The following is an 18,608-nucleotide window of genomic DNA, read 5'->3' on the forward strand; positions in this document are numbered from 1 at the left end:
GAGAATTAGAGTATATTGGTCTTTCACTTAAATTCATTCGTAAGGCCCAATCCAGCAAGGGGATGAGCACTCTTGACAACTCTTGCAGCCAGCTTGTTGCAGGATGGGGACCCTGGAAGGAAATGCACTCAAGGACAAAGTCACAGCGGGTACGTCTACAAGTGCATTAATGCGCTGTTGTTACTGCGCATTAAGTTTAGTACTTGTTATAACAGGTACTAACTCAATGTGCAGTACGTTACTGTGCAATAGTGCCGGCTCTCAGTCTTTTAGTGATGCTAATGTGCATTAGACCAGTTCTACAGTGCATTTGCTGTGATGTGCCAATGTCTACTGCACATTTAGCGTCTTGTGTAAATGCGCCCAGTATTGCCCGAAAGGCAGGTGACTGCACCTACTGTTCCTCCCAGCTGTGTCACCCCTGCAGATGTTGTTTCAGATAATGAGATGAGTTGAAGAAGGAGGTTTTGCTTATCAGTTTGGAAGTGCATTCCCAGCTTGAGCAATCCTGGGAAGTACTAAAACTGAGTCAAGACCGTTTGGCCCAAGATGAGGAGAAGAGTTTGGAGGATTCACAGGATTCTCTGTAGGTGTCCTTAGATTTTAAGCTAGAAGGCACCACTGATCATCTGGTCTGACCCCTAACCCTGCTTCAATGCTCCATGTTGGATGTTGGAAGCCCCAGGGGTGAGAGCATGTATGTATCCAGACCTAGTAAAAAGAGTTGTTCATTTGCAAAGTGTTTGCAGATCTTGGTTTTATTCTAAAATGATTCTTGGCAAACATTCTCAGCACTTGCAATTATAGGAATGATTGGAAAATGATGGTAAATCGCTCTGTTATGCCATGATCAGTGCATAGCATTTATCTCAGTGGGATTATTTCTGTAAAGGAAAACAGCTTCATCTTTATCCCTCAAAAACCCTGGTCCTTTTCAGAAAGTTACTACACTGGACTCCATCAATAAAGCACATAGCATCCCCCCGGTGCTCAATCAGAGCCCCATTTGTTGCAGGGAGTAATGTTGCTCAGGATCGATTAGAAAAACTTCTTTCATGGTCTTTTAAGACTGCATTCATTTTATTAGGGAAAAAGAAAAGAAGATTCAGGCTGGGCTATGGAAGCTCAGTTGCCTTCTCAAAGACTTGTCATTTAAAGGGGAAAAGATTGCTTCTTTACATATGTATGCATTATATGTGCTAATTTGATGCCTTTTTTACTCAGAATTTCTTTCTCTGTAGAAGGGGTAAGGTTTAGTGACTTGATTTACAGGGAACGTGAAACCTCTCCGATTCTAGCCTTACCTCTGACAGGCCTGGGGGCTTCACTCTGGCATTATTATTATCATTATTCATAACAATAATCTCCCACCCTATCCAGAAAGGCTCAGAGCAGCCTACAATAAATGACAAATAACACATGGATAAGGAACACAACAGCAGGCTTCCAAAACAACACTCCCAAATTTTGAAAACTTGTCCCCTGACTCCCACATCCTTGCCTATCACCCTTAAAAGCAAACCGTCTGGCCACTCCCAACCATATCACTTTATAGCTGTAGGCTCTGTAAACTCTCCTCCTTTGAGTGATTCCCATCAAGGTCAATGGCATTTCACTTGTGATTAAGGACTCTCTGTATGAATTCAGGTGTGAAAGTTAACGTTGGTTATTTAGTACAACCTCTGTTCTCTAGAGGGCTGTGACGTGACTTCTCCAAGGTCACCGAGCCAGTCGGTGACAGAATCCAGCGGCTTCCACCTGCAGGTCCCACCTTGAATCAATAAGAGCATGGTGCTTTCCCCGCCTCCCCACCCCCCGAAGTTGCTTGACCTCTTTGACTCCCAGGCTCTGTTTCCTCATTCGCATATAGGGGAAATGATACTCAGGTAAATCATTTCTGAGGCTTCCAGTACCATTTTGATTGACCTTTGTTTGAAGATGTACTCGGTAATCACCTTTTTTTTAAATTTTTTCCCTATTCCTTGAGTGCTTGCTTCCAGTTACATGGTGCCTAGTACGGGAACAGGCTTTCTGGTGTTTCCAGCCTAGGGATCTAGTCACTCTTGAAATAAGAACTGCATTGGATTGGGTCTGCAGGTGGCTTAGCACTGCTAATAAAGCCACAAGCTACCTGGTTCAGACACAAATCACATCCTGCTTCTTACTGAGGGGCTCAGTAATAGTGGTTTTCTTACAACCTCGAAACAGGTCTTCTTGAGTCTCCAGGAGTGGTGCAGATCTGTGCTGCCCCTAAAATAGGTCTGTGGTTTCCTGTCTCGATTTATCCCTGTGCTTTAATTGTTAACAGTATTTTGTTGGCTTGCCGTTATCCTGTTCTATGCATCTGCAAAGGGAAATTACTGCTAATGCCCCCTACCCCTAGTGTTGGATTGAAACCAAGATATCTATTTGGGCAGACCATTATTCATGTTTCTTTCCCCAGAACATTATTCATTCTTTCTTTCTTAGCATCTCTTCTGATGCAGAGAAGAATGGGCTAAAATGCAGTCTCTCTGCCAGAAATGATGGGAGTTGCTTGATACCTGTGCCATCAATGGCTGGAAGACGAATGCAATGAATGGGCAGTTTCACTGAGCTCTTGTAATTAAAATAGGCTCCAGTATATTGCTGGGATTGTGAACAGTATGGATTTTTTATTTCTTGCATTTCCAGGACTCTTGCATGTAGAGTTAAAGATAGGGAGTTTAGCGTTCCCCTAATTATAGCTGTCTAAGACTTTTATTAATGAAGAACATCTCACAATCCTGTAGGGCTTTGTCATCAAGGAACCCACAGCTCCTTAAGAGCTACTGGCCTGAGCTGTTACCAATCCCATGGGCTGCATTAATTGTGGGTACTCAGCCCCTCTGAAAATCACTCCTTTTCACATCTCACTGGAGTGCAGCATCCTACCCTAGGGTCAGAGATGAGAAGTGAAGGCTATCACACCCAACTGGTTTCATAAGCAGACTTCCCAGTGTTGCCCTGGCTAGATGTTAATGTTAGCAGCCTTACTAAACAAAGGGCAGGAGAGCTTTAGTGTCTGCTTTAGTTTAATGGGCCTCCCTGGGCAAAACCCTCTGCAATCCTTTTCTATCTTTTGTGGCTCAATTAAAATTAAAACTACCTTTTTCTTTTTTACATGTTGGATGTAGCACCTGCCCTGATATTACAATGGCAAGGACTGTGTTAGTCCCTAGGCTGATTACCTTGCACATTTTCTGGGGCTGTGCTTGGGACAACATGCTGAATATGCTAAAGTCCCTTGACACGTATTCTGACCTCCTGTAGGGATAGCTACAGGAGAGGAGGCTATTGAGAGAAAGCCCAAAAATACTTCCCTCTGCCTGCTGGCTGCAAAAGAAGAGCTGAAGAGAGCTTGTGCAGGGGAGCTTGTGTGTGTATGTGTGTCTGCTTGCACTTGCCTTTGTGTGCACATGTTTGTCTGCATGTGTGCATGCGTGCGATCCTCAACAGCTCTACAAAGCTTGGTAAGTGGCCCTCCAGGCCAAATAATTGCCCACACCTGCCCTAATGGTAGGGACCTGAGTCTGCTTACAATGCACTGCAATTACTAAGGGTCAGTGGTCACCTCTTGCTCTCCCGCCATGAAGGCTGGTAATGTGGGGAGAAAGGGGAAAAGAACGCTGTGAGGTTTTCTTCGGGGAACTCCTGCCTCCTGCCCTCACAGGAAGGATCATAGAAAGTTAGGTTTGGAAGGGACCTCAGGATGTCGTCTAGTCTGACCTCCTGCCCAAAGCAGGACCTTCCCCAACTAGATCATCCCAGCCAAGGCTTTGTCTAGCCGGGTCTTCAAAACCTCCAAGGATGGAGAGTCCACCACCTCTCTGGGTAGCCTGTTCCAGGGCTTTACTACCCTCCTAGTGAGAGAGTTTTTCCTAATATCTAACCTAAACTTCCCTTGCTGCAACTTGAGCCCATTGCTCCTTGTTCTGTCATCTGCCACCACTGAGAACGGTTCAGCTCCATCCTTTTTGGACCCACTTTTCATGTAGCTCAAGGCCGCTATCAAATCCCCGCTCAGTCTTCTCTTCTCCAGGCTCAATAAGCCCAGCTCCCCAGCTCTCTCACCATTTTCGTTGCCCTCCGCTGTACTCTACAATTTGTCCACATCCTTTCTGTAGTGGGGGGCCCAAAACTGGACACAAGAAAAGTCCACAGGATGGGGACCACAGTCTTTGCGCTGCGATTTATACTTCAGGGAGGGGGTGATGGTAGGGAAATCTTCCTCTTGGCAGCTTGCTACGGGGGGTGGAGGGGAGGCTCTAACCCTACCTTGTCTAGCAGGCTCTGTGGCTCTGCCAAAGCTCTTTGGTTCTTGCCAGGATGGTCTGTGTGACTCCTGGGAGTGCACAGGCCCTCCCTCCAACCCCTGTTGTTCTTGACTAGCCTGTTGTCAGGGTTAGAATTTGGGCTAATGCAACACCTTCTATTCAACATCCACCAGGTTTGAAATTTGGTTGAGAACAAGGCAGATGGAGCCCATCTCTAGCCTGACTAAAACAACCTGCTGCACAGCCAGTATTCATGCTACTGTGCTGACTTTGTGCAGCTCAGAAACCACAAATATATTTGTCCGGCTAGCCCCTAGGCAGGCGTAAAAACCACCATCCACTTTTGTAGCGACGTCTGTCTGCAGCTGTTTCAAAATGCAGTTAACTGAGCTCTGTTTTCTGCTGCAACTCGGGCTTCGCACTAGAATTTCTTCCCCTCGGGTTTCCCAGTTTTGCTGCCCCCGGCGAAGCTTCGCTAGGCAGAGCTCAGCACAGAAGAGATGCCAGCCGTGTCTCAACCCATGCTTTGTCTGTACTTGCTCTGAGCAAAATTTGACAATGCTGCTTTTTAACAAAGGCCCAGAGCTCTGTCTACAGGAGCGCTCTCAACACGGCTCTTGTGGACTCGTCTCAGAAGTGACAGCAGCAATGGAAGGTTTTAGGCGAAAAAAGTATTACGTCGGTACAATCTCTCGCAGTCACAGAATCCAGTCGAATACCCGGTCGGAGTCTACAGCCAGGATGACTGTTATAAGACATTGCTTTCCATACTGGCCAGGGAAGTTGGTTAGCAGTGGCTGGACTAGCTGAGCAGGGCCCTGTGTGGACTGTAGGTTTGACATCTGTGATAGACACAAAACCAGAAGTGCAGACAGCAAGGACGGCTTAAAGCAGAGTGAAGGCAGGACACACTTCAGGCTTAAGCCTATTAATTCTACTAGCCTCTTCCTGCAGCTTTGGGAATCCTTTTGCTCCCACTGCTTGTGTCTAGAGATTTCCTCCAGGGAAATCCTCAGTGCAGCTCCTAAGTCCCAGGAGAAGAATGGAGACAATGACACAGAGCCAGCTCTCCTTTAGGCTTCTTTGGCTTTCCGCTTCCTAGGCAAACTTGATGTTTTCTCAGTTGCTGAAGCCCCAAGGCCAACTGCCTGCTGCATCCAGCTCAGTAGTAAGCAGGGGTGGGAGGGTTTTGTTCTGGCTCCCTGACGGTGTCTGTCCTCAGGCACAGTTTAGAAAAGTTTGGGGCCGCTCTGAAAGACTCTGGTGCCCAAGGCACCATCTACCAGCTGAGGATGGATATTGCACCAAGCATCTCACACCCAGCTCCCCCCAGCCTGCAGCACGGCCCCTGCACCTGGAGGGAAGAATTGCAGCTAGCGCTTTCCCCACTGAGCAGTCCCCGTGGCCGAAGTGAAAGCCAATCTCCTGTGTTCCCGTACAACACGGGAGCAGAGCAGAGAACAAACCCTGCAGAACCCAGGAGGGTGATTCTGTCGTGTGTTGCTTACCAGTTTAGTAAGCTGGGCTCTTTGCATTGAGTGCTGTATCTGGTGAAATTGGGACAGCATTTACATTACAGGTAATATGAGTGACAGAGATGGGATAAGATAAGAAAATGACTTATTAGTGATTAGTGAATAATTCAAGTCACATGTTCACTGCTTGCACCCAGCCTACCTTTGCTGGGTGCAAGCAGTGAGCATGTGATTGAATTATGCATAGAGGACTGTTCAGAAAACAGCTGTGTCTGCATATAACCCTCTCTAAAGTGTTCCAGTTGTTGCCAAACAGTCCCCGCAACCTCTTATGGACAGGAGTGATACCAGTGACAAGGCTTCTCTGTGGACCAGGACACAGAAGTGATGGAATATAGGATCAGGCCCATCAGTGCTCATCAATAAAGACAAAGGCAAATCTTAATTTGGCTGGATACCTTGCTGCAGGCTGCTTAGAAAATTGAGAGGAGTCCTTCCATTATATGCATTTTGCTTCAGTGTTGGAGGTAAATCCATATCTTTGGCTAGTACTAAGTGTTTATGTCATGCTGTAATCTCACTGTAGTGAGCTGAGACGCAGCACGAGGAAGTTCACATACGCTGGGGAAACACGCTGTACTTCCTATAAAATTCCTTGGACCAGATTTTGGTCTCAGTTATTCCAGGTTGTCATAGATGTAAGGACAGCATCTGGCCCTCGGTCTTAACCATTAAAGTTTAATGTATTAGGACTGAGTGTCTGTGGGGTGGTGGGAGCTGCATTGCAGTTTAAATAAGAGCACAAAATGGCATGTGTTGTACTGGGCTGTTTTCTTACCTAAGATTAGACATCAGGTCAGAGAGATCAAGTGCTTTCCACTTGAAATAGAAATAGAGATAATGAGAGGTAGGAAAAAAGTGATGGCTAGAATGGTTACTAAAGCATGGTTTAAAAAAAAAAATGGAAGTGTCCAATCATGTAAAGGACTCTTCTAGACAGAACAGAGGCCATTAAGAAGCATCACTGATTGCACTTGTGTTACTGGTGAATAGATGCTCCCTCCTCCTCCCCTCCTGCACATCTCTGCAGCTCATTTAAGATTCTGAAAATTGGCTACGTTCTTCCCTTCCCGCGCAGTAGCCAGAATGAGGATTCTCTGTGCCAGGTTCAACCCCGCTTCCCTCTTGTCTGCAGTCTCATTATCTTCACCTGAATAACTGTAGTGCTGTAGGCAGCTTTTCCTGGCTGGAACTGAATGGGATTTGGAAAGCCCTTTGATTGATCATAAGCAAAAGTCAAACCCAGACACATACCATGTGCGTCACCAAAGTCAGCCAGGGTGAACGTGGAACAGGGCAGCTAAGTGTGTAAAACAGTAGGTAACCTTCACTCTTTGCAACAGGACTGCTCTCTGGGATTGAGCCAAAGTGCGGTAAGGCCAGCAGAAAGACTCCCACTGACTTCAGGGTGCTTTGGGCTGGGTCCTTCAATCCAAGCTGGAGTGGTGCACTTCAGCTTGAGATGTACGCTTTCACTAGTGCCTATATTCAGCAGTTAAGAAAGACTTCTGTCTTTGTCGAGCTTTAATTGCCTTTGCACCCACTCAGAGAGACTGGCTGTGGTTCAGGAAGGATTATCATTTTTATTTTGGGAGTTGTTTTTAGAAATATTTAAGCAGGTGAGAATTCCTGAAACATCTGAAATGGGGCACTAGTTAATCCAGAGGTGGAAGGAGTGAGGGCAGGTGCCTGGCCTTCTGCTCTGCCGGGTGCTGAGCACACAACCGGGCCTCAATACATTATATAAAGATCTTGAGTATTGTGAAAAGTACCTTGCATTTCCTATCCTGTTCTCCTTTTATTCAGATGCCCAGCTTGTGCTGCTGTGTGTTTTCTATGTGTAAATCACAAAGCAGGTGGCGTTTATGACAAAAAGCACCTGCTGAAATTCCTGGCTCTTTACCTTTCTCATTTTGGTGTTTGTCTCATAACTGATACCTCAGGGTGTTTGTGGCTGGTCCGCGGCATGCTGCAGCAGAAGTGATTGCAGGATACCTGCCAACTGCTTGCAACGCTTTTCTGAGCTCCTCTCTCCTTTTGTCTCTCCTCTTTTTTTTTTAAAACATTTTGCAGAATCCCAGCCAGATTCCTTTGCATCTCATCCTACAATATAGTCTGTTGCAGCCTGAATAGAGAGCCATTATCTAGTGTGATGTACCTACCTAGGAAGGTCTCTATTGTACAGCTTCACCGAGAACAAGGCAGGGTATTAGAGTGGATTTAACCCTGGCCTGGGATTCAGTAGAGCTGATAGCTTACTACTGACCTATTCTGTAACCTTTCCCAAGTCTCTTCCCACCTGCGGCTGCCTTTTCCCTCTCGCCCTTTATCTGTTATGTGTATTTGGACTGTAACCACTTGAGACAGACTGTCTATTGCTATGTGTTTGTACAGCACTTGGCGCATTGGGGTCCTGATCTCAGCTTGGAGTTACCATAATACAAAAAATGAGTGTCTGAATAAGTTCTGCTAGGCCAGGGGTGGGGAATTACTTGGGCTGAAGGGCTGCCTGTCTGGGGCCGTAATCTTATCTCCACCCCTCACCCCTTGTGAGGCTGTAATCTTTAATGTAGGTGACCTGTGTGTGTTGCAGAATTAATTAGCCCCCTTCTTCATCTCTTTCCTGCCATGCTGGGAATAGGACTCTGTGCAAACCTCTGCTGTTATCAGACAATTGGGCTCTTCAGCACTTTTCCTAAGTTGAGGTCACAAGCAGTTGCTTTCCAAAGTGAATGTCTCAAAAGTTATGAGCATGTGAAAACAAGGGTATGTAATTAAATTTGATAGTGGCAGATGCTACTGTAACCTATTGTCAATACTATTAAGATAAGCTGCTTTACCATAAAACACTGTGGTTGAAATTTTTCATTCTACAACTGACTCTGGCCTAGTTACTAAGATATTAAATTTTTCAGAGGAGGCACTTTCTTCGAGATGTTGTAAAAGGGCCTGATTTTTCAGAGAGCAGATGCATAATACTTTCTGAAGAATCTGAGACAACAACCGTGTCCAGAACGGCTGAATCTGGGTTTCAGCGCATGGAGTTGTTTTGCAATATTGCCCTAAATCAACCCATTTTCTTGGACAGAAAAACTAACACTATGGGAATGATCCATGCAGAGGTGAAATAAATTGAAAAGAAGCAGATGGTCCCATTCCTTCCTCACTACCATTTTCACTTGCAAAGCAAAAGAACATCTACTGTCTCTAAGTGGCAATGGAAACTCCCCGCGTACAAATCATCTGGTCTTTGTCACTAGCTGATAAGTCAGTTCATGCATATGAATTTATTTCATTCCTGGAGGCAGTTGCTGCTGGATCAGACTAGTATACACTATTGGGCTGTTTCCTGCATTGTTTTAATCCATGTGTCACCCAGCCTCAAAATAACATAGAAAAATGAAATATTCAGTTTGGAACAATGACATTCCTGGATTCAATTAGTTCAAACTGGATCAGTATAACATTAACTTTCAGCAGCCACAGTGCCAGGGATTGCCTTATGCTCCTCTGTGGGCTGTACTCCTGGGCTGGACTATACCCTTCCATGGTACAGATTTGTGACTTCCAAGAGGCAAGGTGATGATGTGGCATGGGAAAACAGACCATGGCCTGTGAGGCATGGAGGGCTTGTTGACCCCAGCCCCAGTGAGGGACTACACCAGTCCCAGCTGAGACAATTTGGTATAGTTTGGTATCAAAAAAGGAACGTCCAGATCTGGGGTTTCTAATGCTGTCTAAATTGTCTATGAAAGCAACCCGCTTTTCTGATCTGCTCTGTATAGGATGCTTCTTGGACATCCTTTTGCTTTGCAAGTGAAAATGGCTTTGAAGAAGTGAGGAAGGAATGGGACCATCTGTTTCTTTTCAATTAATTTCACCTCTGCGTGGATCTTTCCCACCGTGTTAGTTTTTTTATTTTGTTAGGCAGAGGCTTCTGAACCTGTGCCAGCTACTGTCTCTGCTTTGAAGGGCGTGCGGCTAATCTAAAACCACTCCAGTGACTCGATTTAAAGCCTGGGTTAGTGTCCCCTGAACTTGAAACCAGCTGTGTTGTTAATGGATCCCTCTTCCTTAAGCAAATCAGCGAAGAGAAGATTGAGCGTCGATGTTTTCAAGCCCAACGCCGGCTTGCCCTTGCTTAGGCCTCTGTTTCTGCCATCTCCCAGCCCTGCTTTCATTCCTATTCGTAGAAGTCCTTTTTCCTTTGTTAAATCTGTTTTGTGTTGCCTTTTTTTTTTAATTCCCATTTGTTAAGTTGTTAATTGCAGAACGAAGAGCCCACAAAGACCTTTCTGTTCCAGTTGCCAGGAATGGCGCATTCCCCGTAACAAATGGCACGGCAGACTGTAGGTGGGCTGCACTGTAGGTGGGCTGTAAAAGTTTGGATCAGATCAAGAAAGCTGTGCATCTTCTTAGCTTAGAAACACAAAAGTAGATCATTTCCAGAAAATAGGCAACTTGTTCAAGGGTGCAGAAACAATTGCTATACACCTATTACATGACCGTGTGCCTAATGCTTACCACTATTCCCATTCACAGAACTCCTTTTGAAGGCAACTGGGATTTCACACGTTGTGTTTTGTACTTATCTAGTTATGTATTTCAGCTTTTTTACGCAGTGTAACTTTCTCATCAGTTCAACCAATGCAGAACCTACCTACCTTGAGGGAGTATGCAACTAAACATGCAGAAATACGTTCCTAGCAGATTCTTGTAATGTCACCAAGGGCCTGTTGTAAATGAAGCAAGCGTGAGATTGAAAGTCTGCTGAAAACAGTGGAAGGGCTCTCATTGACTTGTTTGGATTTGGCTTCATATTTTGAAGAATTCAGTTAAGACATGATTCTGAATGTTTCTAATCACTTGAGATTCCAGTTGACACCAGGTTGCAAGCCTGGCCCAGTTGAAGTTTATACGAATTTTGGCCCTCAGCGTGACATCAGGGTTTTACTATATAATTGGAATTCTTTGGGGATTTTTCAATGAGATGGTATTTCGTTGGAAAAGGTCGTTTAATTGAAAGTGAACTTTCTGGTGGAAACGTGCCGGTGTCTGTTAGGAAGGTTATCTCGGGGCCAGGGTAGAATTTCCTGTCCACTTGAAAAAGATCAATAGTAAGCTGGGAAGAGCACCTGGAATAGGCTGCTGGGTAGGTCTGTGGATCACCGAGTTCAGGTCCCTGCTCTGCCACTTCCCGACATCCAGGCTAAGTGCCCTGATCACCAATCTATTGTCTTTCCTGGGCTGGGTCTCTTTCGTTCTCTCTCTGTTGAGGCTGTTGTACTTTGGGAACCTTTTCCCCCCAGCTCTACTCGTGTCCTCCGAAGTTCAGAGCGCTCCTGATCAGGATCTAGCCGCTCACTAAGGTCATCGAGTGTGTTCTGCAGCTGCCTCAATTATTCTGATAGAAGAACTGAAATCATTACATAACTGCGCATGAATTTGTCCACTTCTGCAAATGTATGTGGCAATATTATTATTTTCAGTTTTGCACAGAATACAGAATTGCAGAAAAGTGTTTCCCCGAAGTGTGAGACTGGCGTGAAATAGCTGCCGTGGAATCTGCGTCGGACAGCGAGGCCACATCTTCAGACTTGCGTGCGTGAACTTCAGTCTATATTTAGGCATCTCAATAGAAAGCCTGCCTTTCAGAGACACAGAGCAGCTGCAGCTCCTTTGAAATGAGCAGAGTTCGCTGACACCGGGGAGAGTGGAGGGTGCCCTGCATTCTGGTTTGGCAGGTAGAGATTCAAAAGTGCTCTTTTGCATGAGGTTCAGTCTTTCAGGGCTGAACCTCCCCTCCCCATAAGCATCAGCTGTTTAACCTATTAGTTAAAAATAGCATAGAATTCATTCTGAATCCACTACTTTTTGTCAGGCATCTGTGTCGTCTTAAGCGGTGCCACAGCTATCGGCTGCCATCCCACACAGAGCGCCAGATGCGGAGATTATTGCTTGGTGGCAGTAATGCCAGGCTTCTGCAGCATCTAGACTAGTCAAACGGAAGGACTTCTGATGTCCTCGCCTTATAGGTCTGCAGTGCTGTAGGTGAACGTAGCCCTTTGCAAAGCACGGAAAAGCAAGCTCGTGCCCTTCTGTAGAGTTCACAGTCCGAGGTGCAGCTACCCACCTGACAATGAAGGATCACTTATGAAAGCAGGAATAGAAAGGGAAAAGGCAAGCCCAGTAGATTATTTATATTACAGTGGTCCCTAGTTCACAACTAAGACTTGGGCCTATTGTGCTAGGCAGCAGGTAGATATGTAACAAGAGACATCTGCCGAAGCATTTGTAAGTAGGAAGATGAGACACTAGGTGGGAGAAAAGTGGCTTTTTCCATAATTTGTAGACCAGGGGTTTTCGACCTTTTTTAATAAGCGTACCCCTGGTGGCTGGATATGGAGTGGGAGGAGTTGGGGGCTGGTGTGCATCCAGATGTGGAATGGTGGCAGTGTGGGGTGCTGGATGGTGGTGATGGACGGTCCCTGTGTGGCCTGCAGAGGGCTGCTGCCACCTTCACCCTGCCCCAGCCCGGCCCTGCTCCTGGGAGGTGGTGGCACGAGGTGGTGGGTGGCAGTGCTCCGTCCCCGCCTGCCTGTGTATACCCCTTAGGGCCTTCCCAAGTACCCCCTGTTGTAGATAATAGAGTGACTATACTGTAGTTCTGGATGGATGGTCTTTTATACATTTCCCAAAGCTGTTTAAAGTGAAAGATAATTTTTTTTAATGCCTTTGCCCCTTACAAGCAATTTTTTCAGAGAGCATTTTGGGACTCCTATACACGTGCAGAATGAGTCAAGTCTGCTGGAGCATGGTCATTACCTCACTCCAGCAGACTTCGGTGACATGTGTATCAGCGTCCCCACACTGAAAAATGATGGCAGGGGCGCTTTAAACTAAAGTTCGTTTGACAAGCTTGAGTTCAAAACCCCCCGCCGGCATTTTTCAGAGCAGGGACGCTGATACACCCCATGTTCTTTGATAAATGCGGTTCTCGGAGCTGCGCTAATTAAAGCCCCCCTCCCCCTGCCTCTTGGAGCACGTCTATAAATGCCTTTAATGCAGAAGGAGGCTGGATTTGCAAACACACTCACACAGATATGTAGGGTCCAATGAATTGGGGAGGGTTTAAGTGTGATGTGCGCTGCGTTGGTGACTGAGCATCATGTGAGGCCTCCGCTGGGTGGTGCTGTCACTGAAATCAGCAGCGCCCACTTCCAAGTGTGCTCGCAGGGAACTGCGGCAGTGCCTGGGCTTCTTACAATACATGCTTTCTCTCCACTTAAGCTGTTTAAATTAGCAGGCTATCAACTGAAGTGGTTTAAAACAAATGAGTAGTAGAGACCTACCTAAGTCGCAGTGAGACGACAGGTTTTTCATGGCCCACTTGTGGTGTGCAGAGCCGATTTCGTGGGTGTTTCACGGCGGCCCCGCTCCTCACTGCTGATTGGCAGAGGGGCCCCAGGGGCTCTGCCCCTTGCTGCTAATTGGCAAACGGTGCCTTCGCTCAGTCTACAGCACTACCGTTTTTTCCCCCCGCCCCTCACTGCTGGTTGGTGGAGGGTGCCTTTACTCAGGCTACCTCACTGCCATTTTTTGAATGATTTCTTGGGCCAATACTAGGTTTCCTGGCGTTTGCGCACAGCGCTGTTTTTCATGGTTTCCACAACATACTCAAAACCGCGATTTAGGTAGGTCCCTAACAGGGAGAGGCTGTGACAAATCTTAGGTTAGGCCATGCCCGCTTGTCTCATCATTGATTTCAACAGCTGATTTCTTATTTTTAACTTTTATTTTAATCATTGATGTAAAAAAACCGAAAAATTACCAATAGATGGCTGCCTTTCTTCAAAGTTTTATGCCAGGTATTGCAAGTTCATGTCTCTTGCATTCAGAACTACTGGCCTGCAATCCTGGTCCAGTTCCCCCACCTGGGAACTCATTGGGCGATTGTATGTGGGTCCCACCATACGTTCAAATTCCCCTGGTTTGAGTAGGTTACAAGCACTGGTTCTTTCCAGGACCTCTGGCATAGTCCTCAGGCTGAACCTTCTGGTACCACAGGCCAGATGAATGGCACAGGGCTGGTCTGTGGCCTGGATCAGGCCCCGTGCTGCCTCCAGCCAGCCCCGCACACCCAGATTGAGCTCTGCACAGCCTCAGCCAGACTGTGCACCTGGATCAACCCTGCACACTGGGATTGAGCCCTGTGCTACCTCCACCCAGCCCCGCAGGTCCGGATCAGGCTTTTGCTTTTATGCCAGCAATGTTAAGACAGTTGTCGTTTTTTCCTTAAAAAGACAATCCCCTTTGCTTAAGAACCCAATCTGACAAATACGTTTCTTGGTTTAGCATTGTAAATCTCAATGAAATGATATTTGAAATTACTCTTAAATTAAGAAAGCCAGTTTGCACAGAGAGTAAATGCTCAGCTACTTGGCTAATTGTTTTGTAGAATTTAAAAAATGTCCCTGGGAATTGTATGTACAAGAAAAGAATCTCCTTATTGTTGTCTGAAGGGTGAATGGAGGAAACACGAGTCAAAGCCACGATTCCAGACTGTACAATTTAATTTTTGGAAGGCTTTCAAATCGCACTTGAATTTCCATTGAAGAATTAATGATCATGGATTCTTTCTCAGCTTATCCTGGACTATGTCTTCTTCTCTGTGTTTTTTTTTTTTCCAGACTGCTGCGGGAACAATGGATCAAAGCCAAATATGAAAGAAAAGAATTCATTTACAGTGAGAAACAAGAACCTTATTCAGCAGGTAGTGAAAGAATTTTTTGGTAGATGATTTTTACTGTGTCCAATAGCTGCTATTTCCTTTCTATGCTCTCATTTACAAAAGAAGAAAAACATCTTTACATTGTTAAACCTTACCCTTCCTTAGCCAAGACGGAAAAGTATGACTAAAGGCTTTTGGGAGTGATGGGGGCTGGAGGTCTGATCCAAATGCAAAATCAATGGGATTGCTTTCCATTACCTTCAGCAGGCTTTGGATCAGGCAGTGAGCAGCGACTACAGTGAAATTTTGGATACTTTCTGTTAGCTGGATGTGTTAGCAGGAATTAAAATGTAGATAAGGAATTTATCTCGTCAAGGTGAATTTCCTTTGGACTAATGATGTGGGATTATCGATTCCCTTGGTATTGTTGCACTGTCTTTGCAAACGAGTATTTTGGGGCAATTATGTCAAAATTGTTTTTCATGCTAAGCGACAGCCTTTTTTTCTCTCTGTGTGTTAAGGATCAAAAATCCATCAGATTTAAAAATCATTAAATGCGAGTTGGTTTTTTTCTTTTTAAGAGAAGAAATGTGGGTTATTATTTGGGGTCATTATTTAGAGCTGTCACCAGTATAACTAAATCATTTGGGGGGGGGTTTCTTGTTTGCTTTTTGCGGGATTTTGTTTCTTTTGTATATATTTTTTTAAGTGCCGCGTGTCACAAACCCTTGTTAACTCCAAGTCAGCTAGCTGTTGGTTAAGCATGTGCGAGTTGATCCTTCTCCAGTTGCAGGCAGTGGCAAACCCACATGCCATCTATGGGGCATGGTCAAATCCATGACATGATGAGCAGAAGTAGCGTTACACCCCGGCAAGAGCAAGTGCTCTGGTCCATGTTGGTGCATGGAATAAAACAGGCTGCAGTCTTTTTTTAGTGGGAATATTTCTGCAGCAGATGGATCTTGAGAAGAATTTGTTGGAGGGCTTCTTAAGAGGAGGTGTGGAGTTTGGCAAACATTAATTGTGAGGCTGTTCCAAACATAAGGGCTAACATCAAGGAAGGCATGAAATTGGCTGGTTATTCTTGACATGCAAAAGTGGCATTTAATTCATTCTGCATTTAACCTGGTTCCGTTTTTTGTATATACCATGTGTGAGTGACTCTCTGGGATAGCTTTATTAAGGAGGCCCATGTAGCCAATGAAAAGGTTAAAAATATTAATTTCATGCTGCTTGTTGAGGCTAAGTAGGTAGTGCTGGCAGTTTGCTCCTTTTAAAGCCACAATTAAAATCTTGACCTCAAATGTATCCTACTTGTATGGAAAGCACCTGTGCTCAGCTGTCTTATGTGGCATATTGTGATCCGCACACCGTGTGTGTGTGTATTAAATATATATACACATACACATATATAACATCAAAAGTGTAAATGAGCCCATGGGCGGGTGAGATTGTGAAAAGCTACATAGTGAAATTTGACACGTGCTGTTAATGTTAATGGTAGATCTGTAGCCAAAATATCAGTCCATGTGCATCCTGCACCCGCACAATAATGTTTTACTGTCCAGACTATTGCTCATGGGTGTCAAAGCTCAATCAAGGTATTTTAGCAGAGTACTTGGAGCAGATGCCTGATTTTAAGCACCCATGTAAGTCTATTTGACTGCAAGAAGGCTATTCACTTGTTTAAAGTCAAACACGTGATTCGGAGCATTGCTGGGTCGGCTCCAGAGCTTTCTACAAGGAGATTAGAAAAAGGATTCAAATGAGAGAATTTGTAGCTGTTTGTTTTACAAATGTCTGATACCCTCCCTAGTTGTGAAGAGCTGATTATTGGCTATTGGCACAATGGTGCAGTCTTGTTTTGGTTTTTGTTTTTTTTTTTTTTGGGGGGGGGGGGGGGGAGGTCTTTTTAATTTGAAAAAAAGTCAAATATACTGCAGAGACAGATTTCTGCCAAGGGAAAAGTGATTGCAAACACATGCATGTCTTCCTGTTTTGTGCTTGGTGCTTGTATGCGTTCGTTGAAATGCAATTGAGAGAGAACATAGATCATCTGAGATTTTGATCAGCATTAAACATGGGATCTCTGCATATTAGCTGCAAACATTTAACCAGGATTTCTATCCTTGTCTGATTAATGTTTAGTTGTAACTTGGTAATGTGGGTGTAAAGGAGCATTTTAGCCACTTTGTTTTCTCCCAGTTCTGAGGCAGCTGCATGCCAGTTTGGCTGGATGGCACAACTAAGAGCAGCTTAAAAGGCTTCTCTAGATTATACCAGCTGCAATGGCTCCAGCTGCAGCCTGCCCTACCCTGCATCCCAGCCACGCTGTTCTCACTGGCTACAAGGCTGGATGCAGTTAGAGGAGATTCTGCAAAGCTCAGGTGATCTTTTGTGGCAGGTCTTAGCTTAGGGCAACTTTGCTTTGCAGGGTCACACCATAGGATGTAGGTTTTCATGGCTGACCTCATGGATGTAAGGTGTCTAATATCCCAATTTCCCATCACAAATCCAGGTACTACCACACCAGAGTGTATATTTTCCCCCATTATTTTTCTCCCACATGAAGTTACTTTTTTTGCTCCCATCACCACGTTTGCCAGTTTTCTCACTGTTCTGAATTCCCCGCGGGGTGTTAAGTTGCTAGTTTCTAAGTACGAAACATTTTGCTGCTAATAGAGACGTCGGGATCCATTTCCTGGTGTTTATTGGAAGATTTAATTCCATCTTCCAGTCCCAGAGGCAATTTTGTGCTCTGATATTTCTGCAATCATTGCATGAAAATAAGAAAATACTCATTTCTGTGTTCCAGGCAAGATCCTGTTCTAGCCAGTCTCATAATAAGACCATCTTTTTTTTTTTTTTTTTTGGGGGGGGGGGTTGTAGGGGTTTTTTCTGAAACCTTGGTCAGAAATTCAGCTTATTTCTTTTTTTGAAAAGCCTTTGGGGAGAGACTGTCTAGAGTCTGTAAATGCCAAACAAAAAACTCTTGCAGCCTTACTGACAGTCACAGCTCAGAGGAGTCTCAGGACTGGACTGTCAGATGTTTCGGGTCAGGACGGAGGTGAAGAGGCAGCCCTGTGCAGGGAAGCTTGAACAATCTGGCAGGAGAGAGGCAGGCGGGGAAGCAAGGAGACTGAGGAGTCAGGGCCGCGCAGGGAATGAGGGACTTCTTGCCAGCCCCCTAGAGACCTTGCAAAATACCTGAGCCCACTGTCACCTGGTCCCTTCCCAGGGTCGGTCTGCATGTCTGGGGGAATTTGTCCTTGCAGCCAGAATCAGATGGGACTGCCCCAAGTGCCTTCTGGATGTTTTCTCCACCCATGCCCTCAGAAAACAAGGAGGAGTCTGTTTTGCAGGGCTCAAATCTCATTATCCAATGCAACTCACTTGTATGTTTTTCAGGGATGGGAGGGGGCATCAGATGATTTAGCATCTTGTCTCCAGCATGTACTGCCAAGGATGCTTTATAGAATCATAGAAAATTAAGGCTGGGAAGGACTTCAGGAGGTCACGTCTAGTCTAACCCCCTGCTCAAAGCATGGCCATCCCCAATTATATCAGCCCAGCCAAGGCTTTGTCTAGCTGGGTCTTAAAAGCCTCCAAGGATGGATATTCTGCAACCTCTCTGGGTAACCTGTTCCAGTGTTTTACTACCCTCCTAGTATCCAACCTAAACTTCCCTTTCTGTAACTTGAGACCTTTGCTCCTTGTTCACTTCCCTCGATCTGCTAGCAACGCTCCTGCTAATGCAGCCTGGTATGTCATTAGCCTCTTTTGCAACAAGGGACTGTTAGCTTATATTTAGCTTATTGTGCATGGTAACCCCTAGGACGGGCGGGCAATTATTTTGGGCAGAGGGCCACTTACTGAGTTTTGGCAAGCCATTGAGGGCCGCATGACAGGCAGCCCAGGACAGATGTATATTAATTTTCTAAAATTTTAGGGGCCCTGCGGGCTGGATAGAATGGCGTGGCAGGCCGCATCTGGCCCCCCGGCCGCATTTTGCCCACCCCTGCCCTAGGATCTCCTTTGCAGACCTGC

The 18,608-nt window shown here is 45.5% G+C and overlaps 1 long non-coding RNA gene across 2 annotated transcripts in view; it reads left to right on the forward strand.

The window, feature by feature from the left end:
* Nucleotides 1–15,101, forward strand: part of LOC102379294 — a 47,405-nt gene extending 32,304 nt beyond the window's left edge. For both annotated transcript variants that reach the window (XR_003095715.1, XR_324656.3), the window contains exon 4: nt 14,521–15,101. This is a non-coding gene — a long non-coding RNA (uncharacterized LOC102379294). The remainder of the gene's footprint in view (nt 1–14,520) is intronic.
* Nucleotides 15,102–18,608: the final 3,507 nt, after the last annotated feature.

Source organism: Alligator sinensis, unplaced genomic scaffold (genome assembly GCF_000455745.1).
Source record: "Alligator sinensis unplaced genomic scaffold, ASM45574v1 scaffold1517_1, whole genome shotgun sequence".
In the NCBI taxonomy this organism is placed as follows: Eukaryota; Metazoa; Chordata; order Crocodylia; family Alligatoridae; genus Alligator; species Alligator sinensis.